This window comes from Olea europaea, chromosome 13 (assembly GCF_002742605.1).
Source record: "Olea europaea var. sylvestris chromosome 13, O_europaea_v1, whole genome shotgun sequence".
NCBI classification, from domain to species: Eukaryota; Viridiplantae; Streptophyta; class Magnoliopsida; order Lamiales; family Oleaceae; genus Olea; species Olea europaea.
Genome location: NC_036249.1, coordinates 26,915,609 through 26,931,212, shown reverse-complemented (window position 1 = coordinate 26,931,212; position 15,604 = coordinate 26,915,609). Strand labels below are relative to the sequence as shown.

Sequence of the window (15,604 nt, the reverse complement as noted above, 5' to 3'; positions counted from 1 at the left end):
CACCAAATATGTTAAAGAAGGAAAACTCCTTGAATAATCTTCACAGAGATAAAATTGAAAAATATTATTATTATTTTTTTTTTTTGGCAAACCATGTTGAAATGATTCACTAGAAAAGATTTACCTTACAATTGGTCCAAATACAACTAAATCTTAGTAGACTCTAATCACCAAACCTATAAATCATCAAAGAAACTCTTCAATTGTGCCTCCTACACTTTACAGAATGCTAGACTTCTTTTTCCTATGCATGGATCATCAAGAATGAACCTCGTTCTTCTCCAATTGGAACTCCAACAACCTCTCCCAAACTTCAGAACTCTGAAGGACTATTGGTGAAGAATTTGGTTTCTGATGTTTGATCTTTAGATCCTTTGTGTTTTGATCTTGTGGTTGTGGCAAGAGATTTATTCTCTTGATTAAAATAAAGGCTAAACCAACTTCCTAACATGTTTGGGACGAACTATTGCTTGGGTATTTATAATATGAAGTGTTTGGAATTGAAAAATCTGTTAAAATTGTGAACTAGAGTTTTAGTTTATAACATGACCGCTCGAGCGATAGTGGGACGATTAGAGAGCGATGAAGCTACTGTAAAACCGACGCATTCAACAAGCGATTTTACCTCTTCGGAAAAGCTGATTTAGTGATGTATGCTTTAATTGTGTCAAGATGATATAGTGAAAATGCCTTGTTCGTCTTAACTTTCTTGAGTTGACTTTGATTTCTTCAAAACATACTCCAACCCTCGATTCTTTGACCTTAATTACAACTCAATAAACTATAATTTTGGACACAAAACTAGCCAATACAATTTGGACCTAACATACTTCCCTTTTAGCATTTTGGAAAAAATCATTTATTTCAACATTACACAATATACACTACCAACCCAAAGACTCAATACTTACACTTCATCTCAACAACCAGGGGTGGAGCCAGGAATATTTTTCAGTGCGGGCATAATAATGCCAAACTTTGAGTTTTTGACTATGAATAATAGAATGATAAAAATATAAAACAATACTACCGCAAACTAAAAATGATATAGCATTGTTCTATGAAAAAAAGGTCATCAAGAAAGCTCAATATAAGCTAATTACCTTGCTGTTGGCAGCAGCATGCTTCTCGAGAACTGAAGCCTGGGATTTCTGGATTTGTATATGAAACATTCTTTAAGATCACATCTTTCCTCTTTCCCAAGGAAACCACCAACCATCACTATAATATTGACTCCATTGCATGCTTCAACAACATTAGCTATTGCAACACCACCTAATTTAAATAGCATAGTAGATAGATACATGTTATCCACTTTTTAAGTTTTAACTCATATCTCATCTAGCATACAAAATATCAAAATACATGAAACTATTGACGATTATTTTCACTACTCAGGAGAAAATTACTAACCTTTGAGAAGAGGGAATGCAGCATTGACCAATCCCATATCACTCCATTTAGTGCCTCAGCAGTTAGCACTCAGCGGCAGGAGGAATATCTAGCATGTAGAGGATGAACCTAGCAATCATATGAGCAAGAGCATATCCAATTTTTCCTACTAAATTAGCAAGCTTCAATCAATCTAGTTCTAGAGATGATATAGATTTAAAATCCAGAAACCAGTACTTGAGCAAGTTAAATACTTTGATTCAAACATTTAAATAAAAACCACTGACACTCAACCATATAATAGAACTCCCTATGTTTCTTGAAATGTTACTTAATTTGACTATGATCAGTTTTTCAGATAAGCTATTAGCTTAGAGTACATTTTCAGTGTTTTGTTCGCAATAGAATTTGAACAATGTATGCGTTTGAGTGGAAAGATTCAAGATTCAAGAAATTTCCCTCGACAATTCACATCATCCAATTACTGGAAGCAATTCAATTCACAGATCACAAATACTGGAAGCAAATATAGAGCTATTCACTAAGCAATTCAGGGACACGATGGTAATAATACTGGAAGCAAAAGTAATTCACATTTCACAGAGCAATGAATTCACTAAGCTAACTCCATATACAATACAAAACTAATACATGATTATGATGATTTTACCAAAAAAATAAAATAAAATAAAAAATCATTAGTCTACTGCTGAAAAATTGAAATTGGAGTGGCTGAAATTGAAATTGAAATCGAAATCACCTTCTTCAGTTCTTCTAGGCTCTGGCTTCTTCTTCTTTCGTTGGGTTGGCTGGAACTGGAAAAAACAATAGCAGATTCTGCAGTTCAGGTTGTGGCGACGGTTGAAGGTTAAAGTTGCGGTGGGTATTGGGGATACTAGAGTCAGGGGCCAGAGTTGAGACCCTAATCTAGGAGATGTCGGCGGACAGTAGACTGGAACTGGAAGTCGACGAGTGGCGAGAAGGGAAGCGAGAGAGCGAGGCGATTCACGCGAGGGAGCAAGGGTTCGGTTTTGATTTTAGTTTAAATGTAGAGCTTGAATGAAAACGGGTTAATTGAATTATGATTCCAGGTCTGGGTCAGTAAACGGGTCATAGGCTGTGGGCAATTGGGCTTCTATCTGGGTTGGAGACTTGAACCAGGCTAAACAAAACTTAAAAAAAAAAAAATTAAAAAAATGGGCCAATTAGAGCCCAAAAGTTCAGTGCGGGCATTTGCCCGCACTGGACCTAATGGGGCTCCGCCCCTGTCAACAACTTGTCATACCTATTTCCTAAAAACACATAAATCAACAATACCACATGTAAAAGCAAGAGGAAACTTACAATAAAACATATAATTAAGTCATATAAACAAAACAAGTAAAACATTTATATTACGTGTATCAATACCTTAGAAATTAAAACATGACAAGCTGAGATAGATATATCAATAGCCGAACTAGCAATTCAAAATCTGATGTTGATATTATACAAAAAAAACTTATTATAATATTAATAAAGAAAATTATCAAATCATGCTAGTTCGATTATCAATAAAAAAATATTTCTTCTCCTAACTAAAATATCAAAAATAAAAAATAAATACTCCCCCACTAACTCAGATATTACCCACATTACTTAAATAAATATTTCTTCTCCTAACTCAAATATCAAAAATAAAAATAACTACTCCCCCACTAACTCATATAATGCCCACATCACTAAAATAAATATTAATCTCTCCCCCTTTTTGTCATGAATAACAAAGAGAAACAATAACACACTCATGAATAACTCAGAGAGAAATGAGTGAAAAACTATGCACATGGACACAATATGCAAACCATGAGATTAGAATGAATTTTTTAGGTTTGATTCATGGGTGGTCTGAGGCAAGTATTTGGGAGTATTTTCAAGAGGCTTCTCAGGTCTGTTGGACCATTTGGGTTGGTAAGTGGGTTTGGCTTGGAATTTGGAGGTCTTGTTCAAGGCTGTAATAGTGGGCCATCTTAAGTGCTTGGGATATAGAGTTTGGCCTCACAATTTAACCATGGATTTAATCTCTTCCTTCAATTCATTGGCAAATATAGAAATATAATATGAAGGTGAGGCAATGAAGGCATAACTTGTGATTTCATATCATCAAACAATTCTTGTTTCTCAGCCTCACTTCCCTTTTGTCTAATTTTCCTAGAAACTTCCATGACTTCCTTTGCTGTAGATTCGGCAAATCGCCTGCAGATCTCAGTTGAGAACAAACTCTAGTCAGCCCTAGGATTGTTGTTGATGAATCTATGAAACCAAACATATGCCCTTTCATTTAATTACATTTATACAAAGCTAATTCTTGTTGGTAAATTTAATTGGTAGTGTATGGAGTGGAATCAGGTTCTCACATACCGTATATGTGATTTAGACACCGGATTCACGCTTATCGTATTTGGCAGTTCAATTCACCGTATATGGCAGCTCACCGTATATACTAGGCAGCTTACCGTATTTGCACCTTACCGTATATGCTGTCTACCATATTTGCAAAAAGCTCACCGTATATGGCAGCTTACTGTATTTACAGGCGAAGTTCACCGTATTTGCACAGAATTTGCATAAAATGTTTTTATTAATACACTAACTAAAATAACACAAATTTTTTCACTTACAAATAGAAATACCGTATATGTGAAATCTATTTTTCACACATATAACAAATTAAAAAAAAGTGTATTTTATTTTATTTATTTTTTATTTTCTTTTAGAAATATATTTCTAACATAAATTTAACAAACAATATATGAGACGTGTAAATCGCTAAATAAATAAATCTGCAAGAATAAAATGCAATCTAAATAAATAGCAAATAAATTTTCAACTCGAGCCCTGTGCGAACACAGTTTCCTTAAAACATATTCGCCCCCTCACCTTAAATGCTTGAGGTCTAGTTCAAGTATCTGTTTTTTAGGATATAATGGTAAAACCAGCAGAAACTGAGCAATACAGAAACTACTCCGGTGAACCGATTTAGCGTCTGAACAGTATCACCATCACGAAAACTTCACTGGATAGAAAGAAGATGACGACAGAATTTGGGAGTTTTCTTGCAGAGAGAATTTCGTGTGTTTTCCTGGTGAGATTTTTCATATATTTTATTGCTGGAAACTTGAGATTTAATATAGCATAAATCTGTCATTAACTTTATAGCAATTAACATTGAAGTCACTTCAATTTCTGGGAGTTTTGGAAGTTTCAAAAACTCAGAAGTCAGTGGAGAAAGCAAAAAAAATTGCAAAACGTGGACTTTCCGGAGGGGCCAATTTTTGCCCTGTTCGGTCCGACATTCGTGTATGCACATAAATTCAAGGTCCGAAGGCAATTTTGGTCTTAGATTTGCACCCTCCCTAAGCGCGCATGTGAATAGAGCATCTATGCTACACATGATTATACCCTTCCAATGTGCAACCATATTTAAAGTGGTTCTTGCTTTCATATTTTTCCTATGTGAGACTAACTTCAATTTTTCCCACATAACCATCTTCTAATGCTCATCTTTGAGCTCCAGTTTCTCATTCATCCATTCATCAATTTTGGCAAATAAATATATGGTTTCGATGCTCTCACGGAGGAGAACAAGGATCAACTTCGATCTTCCAAATTGGACCAACGGGTCCTATCGAAAATATTGCCAAAAGTGAGCCATTTACTCATCTTTTCCAACAATTCTAATATCATCAAGAACCTGGTGGATTTGAAAGTAGTTCTGATGCAAATCCACCTGTAGCCGTTCCATAATTAAATACTATGACTTTGTTATTTGGTCTTCAAGAACTCGGAGAATAATTTCAGCTATTTACTTAGTCTTTAGCTATTAGTTTCCTGTTTCCTAGTCTTTAGTTGTTGGTTGTATCCCTGATTTGTTTCTTGATCTTTAGCTTTTATTTTAACAAATAGTGAATGCTTGTATTTCTAACATATAGCTTTGTTGTGATTAATAAAAATGTAAGTTGTATTATTAAAACATTCATCATTTGGAGAGAATCCATTTACAGAGAGATTCTGTGAAAATTTCCCTCTTAGGTTCCAATGTGAAGCTGGTCCAAGAGACTGTTCTTTTCCTTTAACTATTTTGCATTATCTGTCATCAACTTTTATGCCTTAATCAGCCATTCCCTAGGGCCTTCTCCATTAAAATAGGGGAAATCGATTTTAGGTAACTTAACCCCCATTCTCATGTCTCCTTTATCAGCACTGTTTCCAAGCACTGCCCCATTTTTTGGTGTGAGTAATCCTTCACTAATCGTGGATTGCACAGAAGATCGTTTTTTTAATCCTTGGGTTCCCCCTTTTACCCACTACAATTTGCCATCATTACTACTATGGACTCATATTTAGTGCTCATTTCTGTCATCAAGGCCTCCATCCGATCATGTTTGCTACATGGATTTTGCAATGTCTGGTCCGATCTTTCTACATTGATTTTGAAGTTTTTGAAGACTTCTCCCTAGGGCTGAGCACGGTCCGCTGCAGTTATAACGAGAATCGAACAGGACCTGAATTTTTTATGTATTTAGTAAGTGGAACCGTCGGATTCGATTCCATTGGGTTCTCAGGTTCTGTACTATAATTAATTCAACTAATGACATTTTCAATTTAGCTCTTACAAAATAACGTAATACAATCTTATGTGTCTTTTGCGTCTCTTTTTATTGAGTTTTTCATAGATTTGATTGTGAAAATCATATGAAGAGGACGATAGCGAGCTTACAATAATTAAAAAAGGCGATGTCGAGCTTCATTACGATTTCTCTAGAACAGTAGAAACTGTACTACAATAGAATAATAAATTTGGGTAAAATTTAGGTCAATTTGATTAAGTTGGGTTTGAACTGAAAATTAGAAATAGGAAAACCATATTTTAGGCTTAGCAAATTTATTTAGAAAAAATATAATTTGGGTTATTTAAAATAAAAAAAAATTAGGGAGATTTAGTTCTTATCCGGTTCTTCGATTTTTGATCTAGAACCGAGAACCAAAGAATAGAACTAAACACGTTGGTTCTCAATTCAAGTACTCGTTCGGATATTTAACTTAAGAAGAACCACTCGGTTCAGGTCCAATTCGGGAGTTTTGTCGAGCCCTACTTCTCCCACATCCTTCGAGTCCCTATCCAATTTTTTAAGATGATTCTCTACTACATTAGCCCTAGTATCCATGCCTAGAATTTTAATTGCTCCGATACCACTTGTGATGGTTGAAGAACCAAGTAACACCAATTCAACTCACAGAACTCAAATTTTAGCTGGGATTTAATGACCCAAGCTATGATATATTTAATTGAATGAAAAATGAACTGAAATATGAAACAATGAGAGGAAGAGAATTCAGAATTCAGATGGGAGAAGATGATAGTACTTCTACCAATTTCCACCGAATCCGTTCATTCCTTCTCGTTTGCTAAATACAGTAAAAAAATGTGTTTGGCTTCAAAAAATGTAAATTAATTCCATGTTGAAATGGTGTCATTCCCAAGTTCGAATTTCGGTTCGAGCCGTTTGTTTATAATTCCTTTTCTTTCCCAACTGGCTGGTGCTGGATTGCTAAAATCTTCTTCCACTGTAGGCTGCTCTTCTTCATTACAAATAACTTTACCTTTACAATGAAATTTCTATTGAAACCCCTAGGATGGAATTAATACGTGATTTTGTTGTTGAGTAAGGAAAAAAAATTTAAAAATTTTTTACTATTGGAAGTGTCGGAAAATAAATTTGATGAATTTCAAATTAAAAATAAAAATACACTTTCAATCATTCTTTGGAAATAGAGGAAATCCCCCCAATGGTCATTGAACTTTGCGAAAAACCCCCTAGGAGGTCACCAAACTTCAACTCATCCCTAAATAGTCGCTGAACTTTGCCGAAGTCCTCTAAGAAGTCACCGAACTTCAAAACGTCCCTGAATGGTCACTGAACTTTGTCGAAGTCCCCCTAAGAGGTCACTCAATGTTGCAAATTAGGACCCAATACATAACTAGTTTAGTAACCTCCCAAGGATTTTTGCAAAGTTCAGTGACCATTCAGGAACGTTTTGAAGTTCAGTGACCTCTAGGGGACTTCGGCAAAGTTCAGTGACTATTTAGGGACGAATTGAAGTTTGGTGACCTCCTAGAAGATTTTCTGCAAAGTTCAGTGACCATTGGGGGGATTTCCTCTCGGAATTGAGAAATTTTTCAAACAAAGAAATAATTGAACATTTGTACAAAATCTTGTGTCGATTCAAAAATGCATACATAAAAAATCAATATATATATATATATACACACACTTTATGGATATTCAAAAGTGTTGAATCATAGTTATTCCATCGAGATCATTTCTTTGAAGATCTAATTCAACCATCATATTGTTTGATTTATAGATTCATCCAAATTTAAATTTGTTGATCGAGCTATAAGCTTTCACATTAAAAGATAGATCAAAATAATTGACCAACTACCAAATCTTCTTTTGCCAATTAGCCTTCGGGGCTGCTGAAGTTTTGGGAAGAGATGCTTAAAGTTTCGATGCTAAAGAACGAGGTATGTTCTTGGTGGTCCACATGAGATAAACTATACCAAAGGTCGTGAGCTGGTATGAGGAACAGTCAATCCAAGACGGCCAAGGTAAGAAGATCTGAGGAGACAAAGAGTTAGTCAAATCTGGACCGTACTATAAGTCTCATCGTCTATAGTGGATTGTTAACCGACAAAGTATACGTAGTTTTTGATCCTTTGAAGAGTTTTCTCTGTGATCATATTGGCTTATTTATTTGTCTGATTGACAAATTATGGTATTCAAATATAGGATAAACTGACTTGTTTGATCTAATCATCTAGAAACAATTAAAAAGGGATTTGTTACTTTTAATTGAATATTTCCGCTCGTTTGGTCTAAATATTCGACGAGTTAGAACTTCCAATTTTAGTTAAGAGAAATTTTTAATATAATATACAAATCTATTTTTTTTTTTTTAATCTTTTCATTCCAGGTCAATCCTAAGTTCAATCGTTTGACCCTTGACCTTTTAACTTTTTCGGGTTGATCGAGGCCAATTTTTAGAACATAGATATTTATAGAACAAGATTTGAGTTAAAATTGTTGTTCAAATTGGTTTCATAGAGAGTTCGAGTGGAAAAAGTAAGGGCATGTTCTCTTTGTTGTTTTCATACCATTTTCAGTTTTTAATTTTTGAAAACACAGAAGACACGTTTACTTATCTATTTTCAAAAATGAACTTTCGAAAATGCGGAAAAACATTACAAAGAAAACGCAAAACGGCCTTATAGTCGTTTTGGCTGTTTTTAGTAGAAATCAAGCCAAAACTTCAAAATGCGGAAAACGCGGTGTTTTTGCAAAGAGCAGGATAGCTCAGTTGGTTGAGTCACGAATTTTCTTAAGGTCAAGAGTTCAATTCCGTTTCACCGCAATTTAGTACAAAGGAATTTTCTTTTCATATGCACAGTACAAGAAATTTCAATTAAATTTCGTGTTTTTTCTTATCAATAGTCGGATAGCTCAGTTGGTAGAGTCCTAAATTTTGAGATGGTCATGAGTTCGATTTTTACTAGCCTATTTTCAATACAAAGGTTTTTTTTTTTTTTTTATGATTTTTAAGGCACAATATAAAAATCTTCCAAATAAATAGGTAGGCGGCCAAGATTCAAACCTTGGTCACTAGCATGGACTTTTAATGCCTTAACCACTATGACAACCACTTTTGCTCTGTTGTACAAGTAAATAAATTATATATATATTGAATAATTGCTTTTACAAATTTTCAAAACTAGAAAGTAAACGCATTTTTTTATTTTTTATTTTTGAAAACAATTTTTCAAAATGACAAAAAGAACGCATTTTAAACAATCTTAAAATGGACACTCAAAACACAAAATCCAAAATGAATTCAAAACTCAAAACAAAAATCTGAAACATAAAGAGAACAGCCCCTAAACAATTTCCTTTTTCATCTGGACTCATTTTCTTATACAATTTTAGTCGTTCATCTTCTAATATTTGTAATTGTGTCATCTTCATCCCAAAATCATTTAATATTGGATTGATGCAGCTTATAATTTAGTCTCCAAACTTTTCAAATGTTGAATCTAATTACCAAAACATATAATTGTTTATCGAATGCTCCATTTATACTTCCAATTATCCAATTGCAATCCGATTAAGTTTCAGATGGTCCACTTAAACTCTAAATAGTCACTTTTCATACCAATTGCATCAAAGTTGGGATTTTTCCGGTAAGTGACATAATTTATAGAAATCGCTCAATTTGTATATAAATAAATAAGAATAAAAGTCTGAATAAGCGTATAAAATGCACTTATCAATTACACTCAAACTTAAACTCTTGTTCGTTTCTAGTAAGACTATATATTAAATACACTAGCAAGCAAGCAAACAAAAATATAAATGCATTAGTGATGTAGATTGAATCTACAAACACACGACAACAATAACCAAACGGATTGAATTCAGAAACAAACTTTTATTATTTTGTGAACAACCAAGAAAACCCTAGGAGGCGTCTTGCAGCGTCTTAAATATGAAAGAAAAGATAACCTACTGGGCTAGCAGTCCCAAAATGGGCTGGGCTACAAAATGGAAATAACAAATACTGAAAATAAATAACACAAAAACTTAAAATGCCGTTTTGACAAACTAAACGACTTCAAATGCCCAAAAACCCTCGTACGTTACGGCAAAGCTGTGAGTTCAATCCGAAACGCTCGCTAATGCCTGTTCCTCCACATAACCCTCATCATTCTCCCCAGGATCAATGGGATTCGTCCTCGAATCAGAACCGGTAGCACTATCTCCCACGTTGTCTCCATGGTATGGCAAAAGATGCTTTACATTAAACACATCAGAAATCCGTATATGGGAAGGAAGTCAAAGGCGATAGGCGTTGGGGTTGATCTTCTCCACAATTTCCACTGGACCAATGGTACGACGTGATAACTTCGAATGCTCATGAGATGACACTCGATCCTTAGTCAGTACCGCCCAAACATAATCCCCAACGTCAAACTCAACAGGACGTCAATGCCGATCAGCCGCCTCTTTATACTTACGTTGGACTCTAGCAAATTAGCTCGTGTTTCCTCGTGAACTTGTTGCAAACTACGAACAAAGTCAACAGCTGTCTCATGCAGCTGAGTCTTAGAGGGCAGAGTCAATAAATCAATAGGGCTGCGGGGCAGAATACTATACACAACCTGGAACGGACTGAAACCGGTGCTTCTATTTCTAGCATGATTATACGCAAACTCTGCCTGGCTAAGCCGCTGATCCCATGAGCGTAGATTATCCCCAACCAAGCACCGCAACAAGTCACCCAAAGAATGATTAACTACCTCTGTTTGCCCATCAATTTGAGGGTGATAAGCACTACTAAAATTGAGCGACGTGTTAACTGACTTCCATAAACTCCGCCAAAAGTGACCGATGAACCTCGTGTCTCTGTCAGACACGATGGAAGTGGGCAACCCATGCAACCGATAAATCTCTCTGAAAAATAGCTGAGAAACCTTGACAGCATCAGTGGTGCGCTTGCAGGGAATGAAGTGCACCATTTTAGAAAAACGATCTACCACCACAAAGATGGAATCATTACCACGTTGTGTGCGTGGTAAACTCAGGACAAAATCCATGCTAATATCAGTCCACGGAGCTGAAGGCACTGGTAAGGGTCGATAAAGACCAGCGTTTGTGGCTTTCCCCTTTGCCACGTGGCGCACCCTGCATCGTGAGACAAATTTCTCCACTTCACGACGCATAGTAGGCCAGAAAAATGAAGTGCTAATCAAAGCCAAAGTACGATCTCGCCCAACATGACCTTCACCATGAAACTCCTCAATCAATTTCAGACGAAGGTTGCAATCTAGTATACACAACTGAACACCTCTAAACACATACCCATCCTCTAACAAAAAAGAGGAATGGGGTCCCTGTAATAAACTGTGATAGATGGGGCCAAAATAAGGGTCATCAGCATAAAGAGAGACAAAGGTCTCAAACCCGGTGACCGCTACCTGTAGCCGCGCTAATAACCCATGCCACCTACTGAGCGCATCTGTCACACGATTAGAAGAACCAGCCTGATGTTTAATGACAAAGTTGAACTGTTGCAAAAAGGCAACCCATGATGCATGACGGGCAGATACAGACTCCTGGCTTGACAAATGCTTGATCACTGTATAAGACAAATTCTCGCTGAAACAGATAATGTCGCCAATGGCGAATGGCCTGAACAACAGCATAAAGCTCTACGTCGTAAGTGATATACCTCCCACGAGCCCCTGCCAACTTCTGACTGAGATAAGCTACTGGTGTTCCTTCCTGACTGAGGACAGCTCCGATACCCGATTTAGAGGCATCACAATGTAATGCAAAAGGTTTTGTGAAATCAGGCAACGCAAGTATCGGGGCTGAAGTCAGACGCTCCTTAATGATCAAAAACGCTTTCTCAGCCTCGGGTGTCCACTGAAACTTAATCTCCTTCATGCAATCAGTAATGGGAGACATGAAGTACTGAATAAATCGTCCATAAAACGACGCTAAACCGTGGAAACTCCGCACATCAGAAACTGACTGTGGACGCGGCCACTGTCGAATCGCATCAACCTTAGCTGCATCCACCGTTACCCCACCGGCTGACACAACATACCTCAAAAACAAAACACTATCGGTATAGAACACGCACTTCTTAGTGGCTGCAAAGAACTTCTCCTTGCGTAAAACAGTAAGGACTTCCCTTAGATGCACACCATGAGACTCCTCCGACCCACTGTACACCAATATGTCATCGAAGTATACAACAACGCACTTACCAATAAACGGTCGAAGTGCTTGGTTCATCACCCGCATGAACGTGCTCGGTGCATTGGATAGTCCAAACGGCATAACTAGCCACTCAAATAATCCCTCCCGTGTCTTAAATGCTGTCTTCCACTCATCACCAGGACGGACTCTTATCTGATGGTAACGACTTTTCAAGTTCAGTTTGGTAAACACAGTTGCGTTGGCCAACTAATCAAGCAAGTCATCTAGCCTCGGTATCGGAAAGCGATAACGAACTGTTATTTTGTTGATGGCCCTGCTATCTATACACATCCGATAACTCCCATCTTTTTTTGGCACTAGGAGTGCGAAAACTACACACGGGCTGAGGCTCTCTCTGATGTACCCCTTCTGCACCAACTTGTCTACTTTTCTCCTCAACTCCTCATGTTCCACTGGGCTCATTCGATAATGTGGGCGATTAGGCAATGACGCGCCCAGTACCAAATCAATGTGATGTTGCATATCCCGTAAAGGCGGAAGACCCTGTGGAAGGTCATTCGGAAACACATCATGAAACTCAAACACCAAGGCGGCAGCTTTTGCGGTGAAGACCCGTCCCCTCGGCTGCCATAGGAACTGTCGACACTCCTGTCGCCTCAGTTTCCCCTAACAACAGTACAACACCTTCTGCCAGCATCTCACGCACAAACAAAGATCAGGAAAGTAGATTACTATTGTCCCCTGCTGGAGACAGACACTGCGTATCTTTGGAGGGTAGTAGTACAATCTTTTTATCCGAAAAGGTTAATGTATATGCATTTTGACACCCTTCATGGCACACATCCCTATCAAACTGCCATGGACGACCCAACAACATCTTAATCATATGCATCAAATGATTTCAATAGTCATAAACTTCAAATTGCTCAAATTGAACAAAGATTGCATAACTGGACAATTCCAAAGGTAGAAAAGAATTCTATCTATGAAATAGGAAAGTTTGATTTTATATAGATATATATATGGTTGAACGCTTTACTTGCCAGCATCTCACGCACAAACAAAGATCAGGAAAGTAGATTACTATTGTCCCCTGCTGGAGACAGACACTGCGTATCTTTGGAAGGTAGTAGTACAATCTTTTTATCCGAAAAGGTTAATGTATATGCATTTTGACACCCTTCATGGCACACATCCCTATCAAACTGCCATGGACGACCCAACAACATCTGAATCATATGCATCAAATGATTTCAATAGTCATAAACTTCAAATTGCTCAAATTGAACAAAGATTGCATAACTGGACTATTCCAAAGGTAGAAAAGAATTCTATCTATGAAATAGGAAAGTTTGATTTTATATAGATATATATATGGTTGAACGCTTTACCTGATAAATTCTTATAATTTATTATGGAATATCCTTACACATGATGAAGATGTCATTAACTAAGCTGATGAATGAGTTGCAAAATGTGAACAATGGTCTTAAGGGTAAAGTGACGACACTCATGCAGCGATTGATAGCTCCTTTGGTTTGAAGCCGAAAGAGGATTTAGAGAAAAGAAAAAGAAAGCTAACAAGAAGCATGGAGCAACAAACAGTCCAAAGCAAATGGAAAGTCGAGAGGCATGTGCTCTAATTGTAGTAAAATAATAATAATAATAATAATAATAATAATAATAATAATAATAATAATAATAATAATAATAATAATAATAATAATGGGATATTGTAAGAAAGGCTGTCTAATGCATTAGTTGAAAGCATGGTGCTAGTATTTTCATATCTTGGTCTTGTTTAGTGATTGATTCAACAAACTTCTGGATTGTAATACTGAAGCCAATATTAAGATGCTTTAAGAGAGAAGAAAATCAAGTGAAGATCAGTTAAACTCACCATTGGCAAAAGAACGGTAGTTTCAATGCGAGCCATAGAAATAGTTCACTTTTATATCAGTAGTAGGCATTTAATTCTTAAAGACTGTTATTACATTTCACAGATGAAATAGAATTTGATTTATGTTTGCTATTTAATAGGATAAGGTTATTTTGTAAAATTAGCGTTTGATGAGCTTTACATTTTGATGAACAAGGCTCCATTTGTCCTGCATTTTTGATTTATTATCATTATATTTTAAATAGTTTCATAAATGAAAGAAACGTTACTTTTGCAAACCATAAACAAAATTCATACTATAATAATGATACATATCTTAAACGTGGACACCTTAACCTTAACATGATTCAATAATGGCAAGAAATTGTCCCCTTAACTCGATCAAGGTCAGATAATTGATCCTTATTTGAAGGGTAAGATGACCATGAGATCCTTTCTTACAAAAGGACTTAGAACCAAGTACTGAAATTAGTTCATTTTGATGTGTGTGGACCCGTGAGTACACTTGCTAGACGGGATTATTGAGTTATTATATCACCTTTATTGATAATTAATCTAGAATCAAATATATTTACCTAATAGCTCGAAAGTCAAATGCTTTTGAGAAATTCAAAAAAATACCATACGAATGTTGAGAAATATTTAGGTTGGAGTGTTAAGACACTTCAATTAGATCGACGTGGCAAATCTCTCTCAAGAGAATTCACTGCTAATAGGAAATGATATAGTTTATCAGCGATTCAGAGGAGAAACAAGAAACTGTTATATATGATTAGATCAATGATCAACTCTACTTATCTCATTTTTGGAATGACTCCCTTGGTATTGTGTCAAGGTCGTAAGTCTAGCTCACATCACATTCGAATTTGGCAATATCCGGTTCATTTGCTAAAAGGGAAGGCAGAATGTTGGAATTTATGTTAGAAATAAGCTTGAGTTTGAATGCTCAGACTGAAATGCTTTAGTGTGCAGTTTGTTTAGATAGGAACCGAGTTTCGCATGGTGGGAGGACAGCGCTCACGAACTGGTAGTGGGTCAACTTTCAATTACTTCACCTCGTACCAATAGGCCATTAACTATAGGTGATGGGAGATCCATCCTCTACGGCGGACTATCCATGGCTGGAAGGGACAAGTGATGTGCATGATGGCAGTCGGCTCAGTTGTGATGCAGCAATATGGCACTGAAAGAGAGCATTAACCTTAGTAGTGTGATCCATGATACAATGGTTGATTTTAACAAATGCTCTCTCCAAACGCTTCTTTTTCAAGTGGGACTTGGAAATTGGAGGAAGCAGCATGTTGATTTCAAGATTAATCGCGAAAGTCAATAATTCAATAATTTTCTTTTCAATACCTAATAATCAACATAAAATTGAGAAAAATCTTAACGCAATATTCATGTGTAATCAAAACATAATGAAGAACATGTAACAATACCTAATGCAACCTTTTCAACTCACCTAGTCAAAATAATTGAAGAGCCTTAA

General features: G+C 36.3%; 1 pseudogene; it reads right to left on the bottom strand.

Moving 5' to 3' along the window:
• Positions 1-1,010: 1,010 nt before the first annotated feature.
• On the bottom strand, positions 1,011-2,023 carry LOC111408612 (annotated as a pseudogene).
• Positions 2,024-15,604: the final 13,581 nt, after the last annotated feature.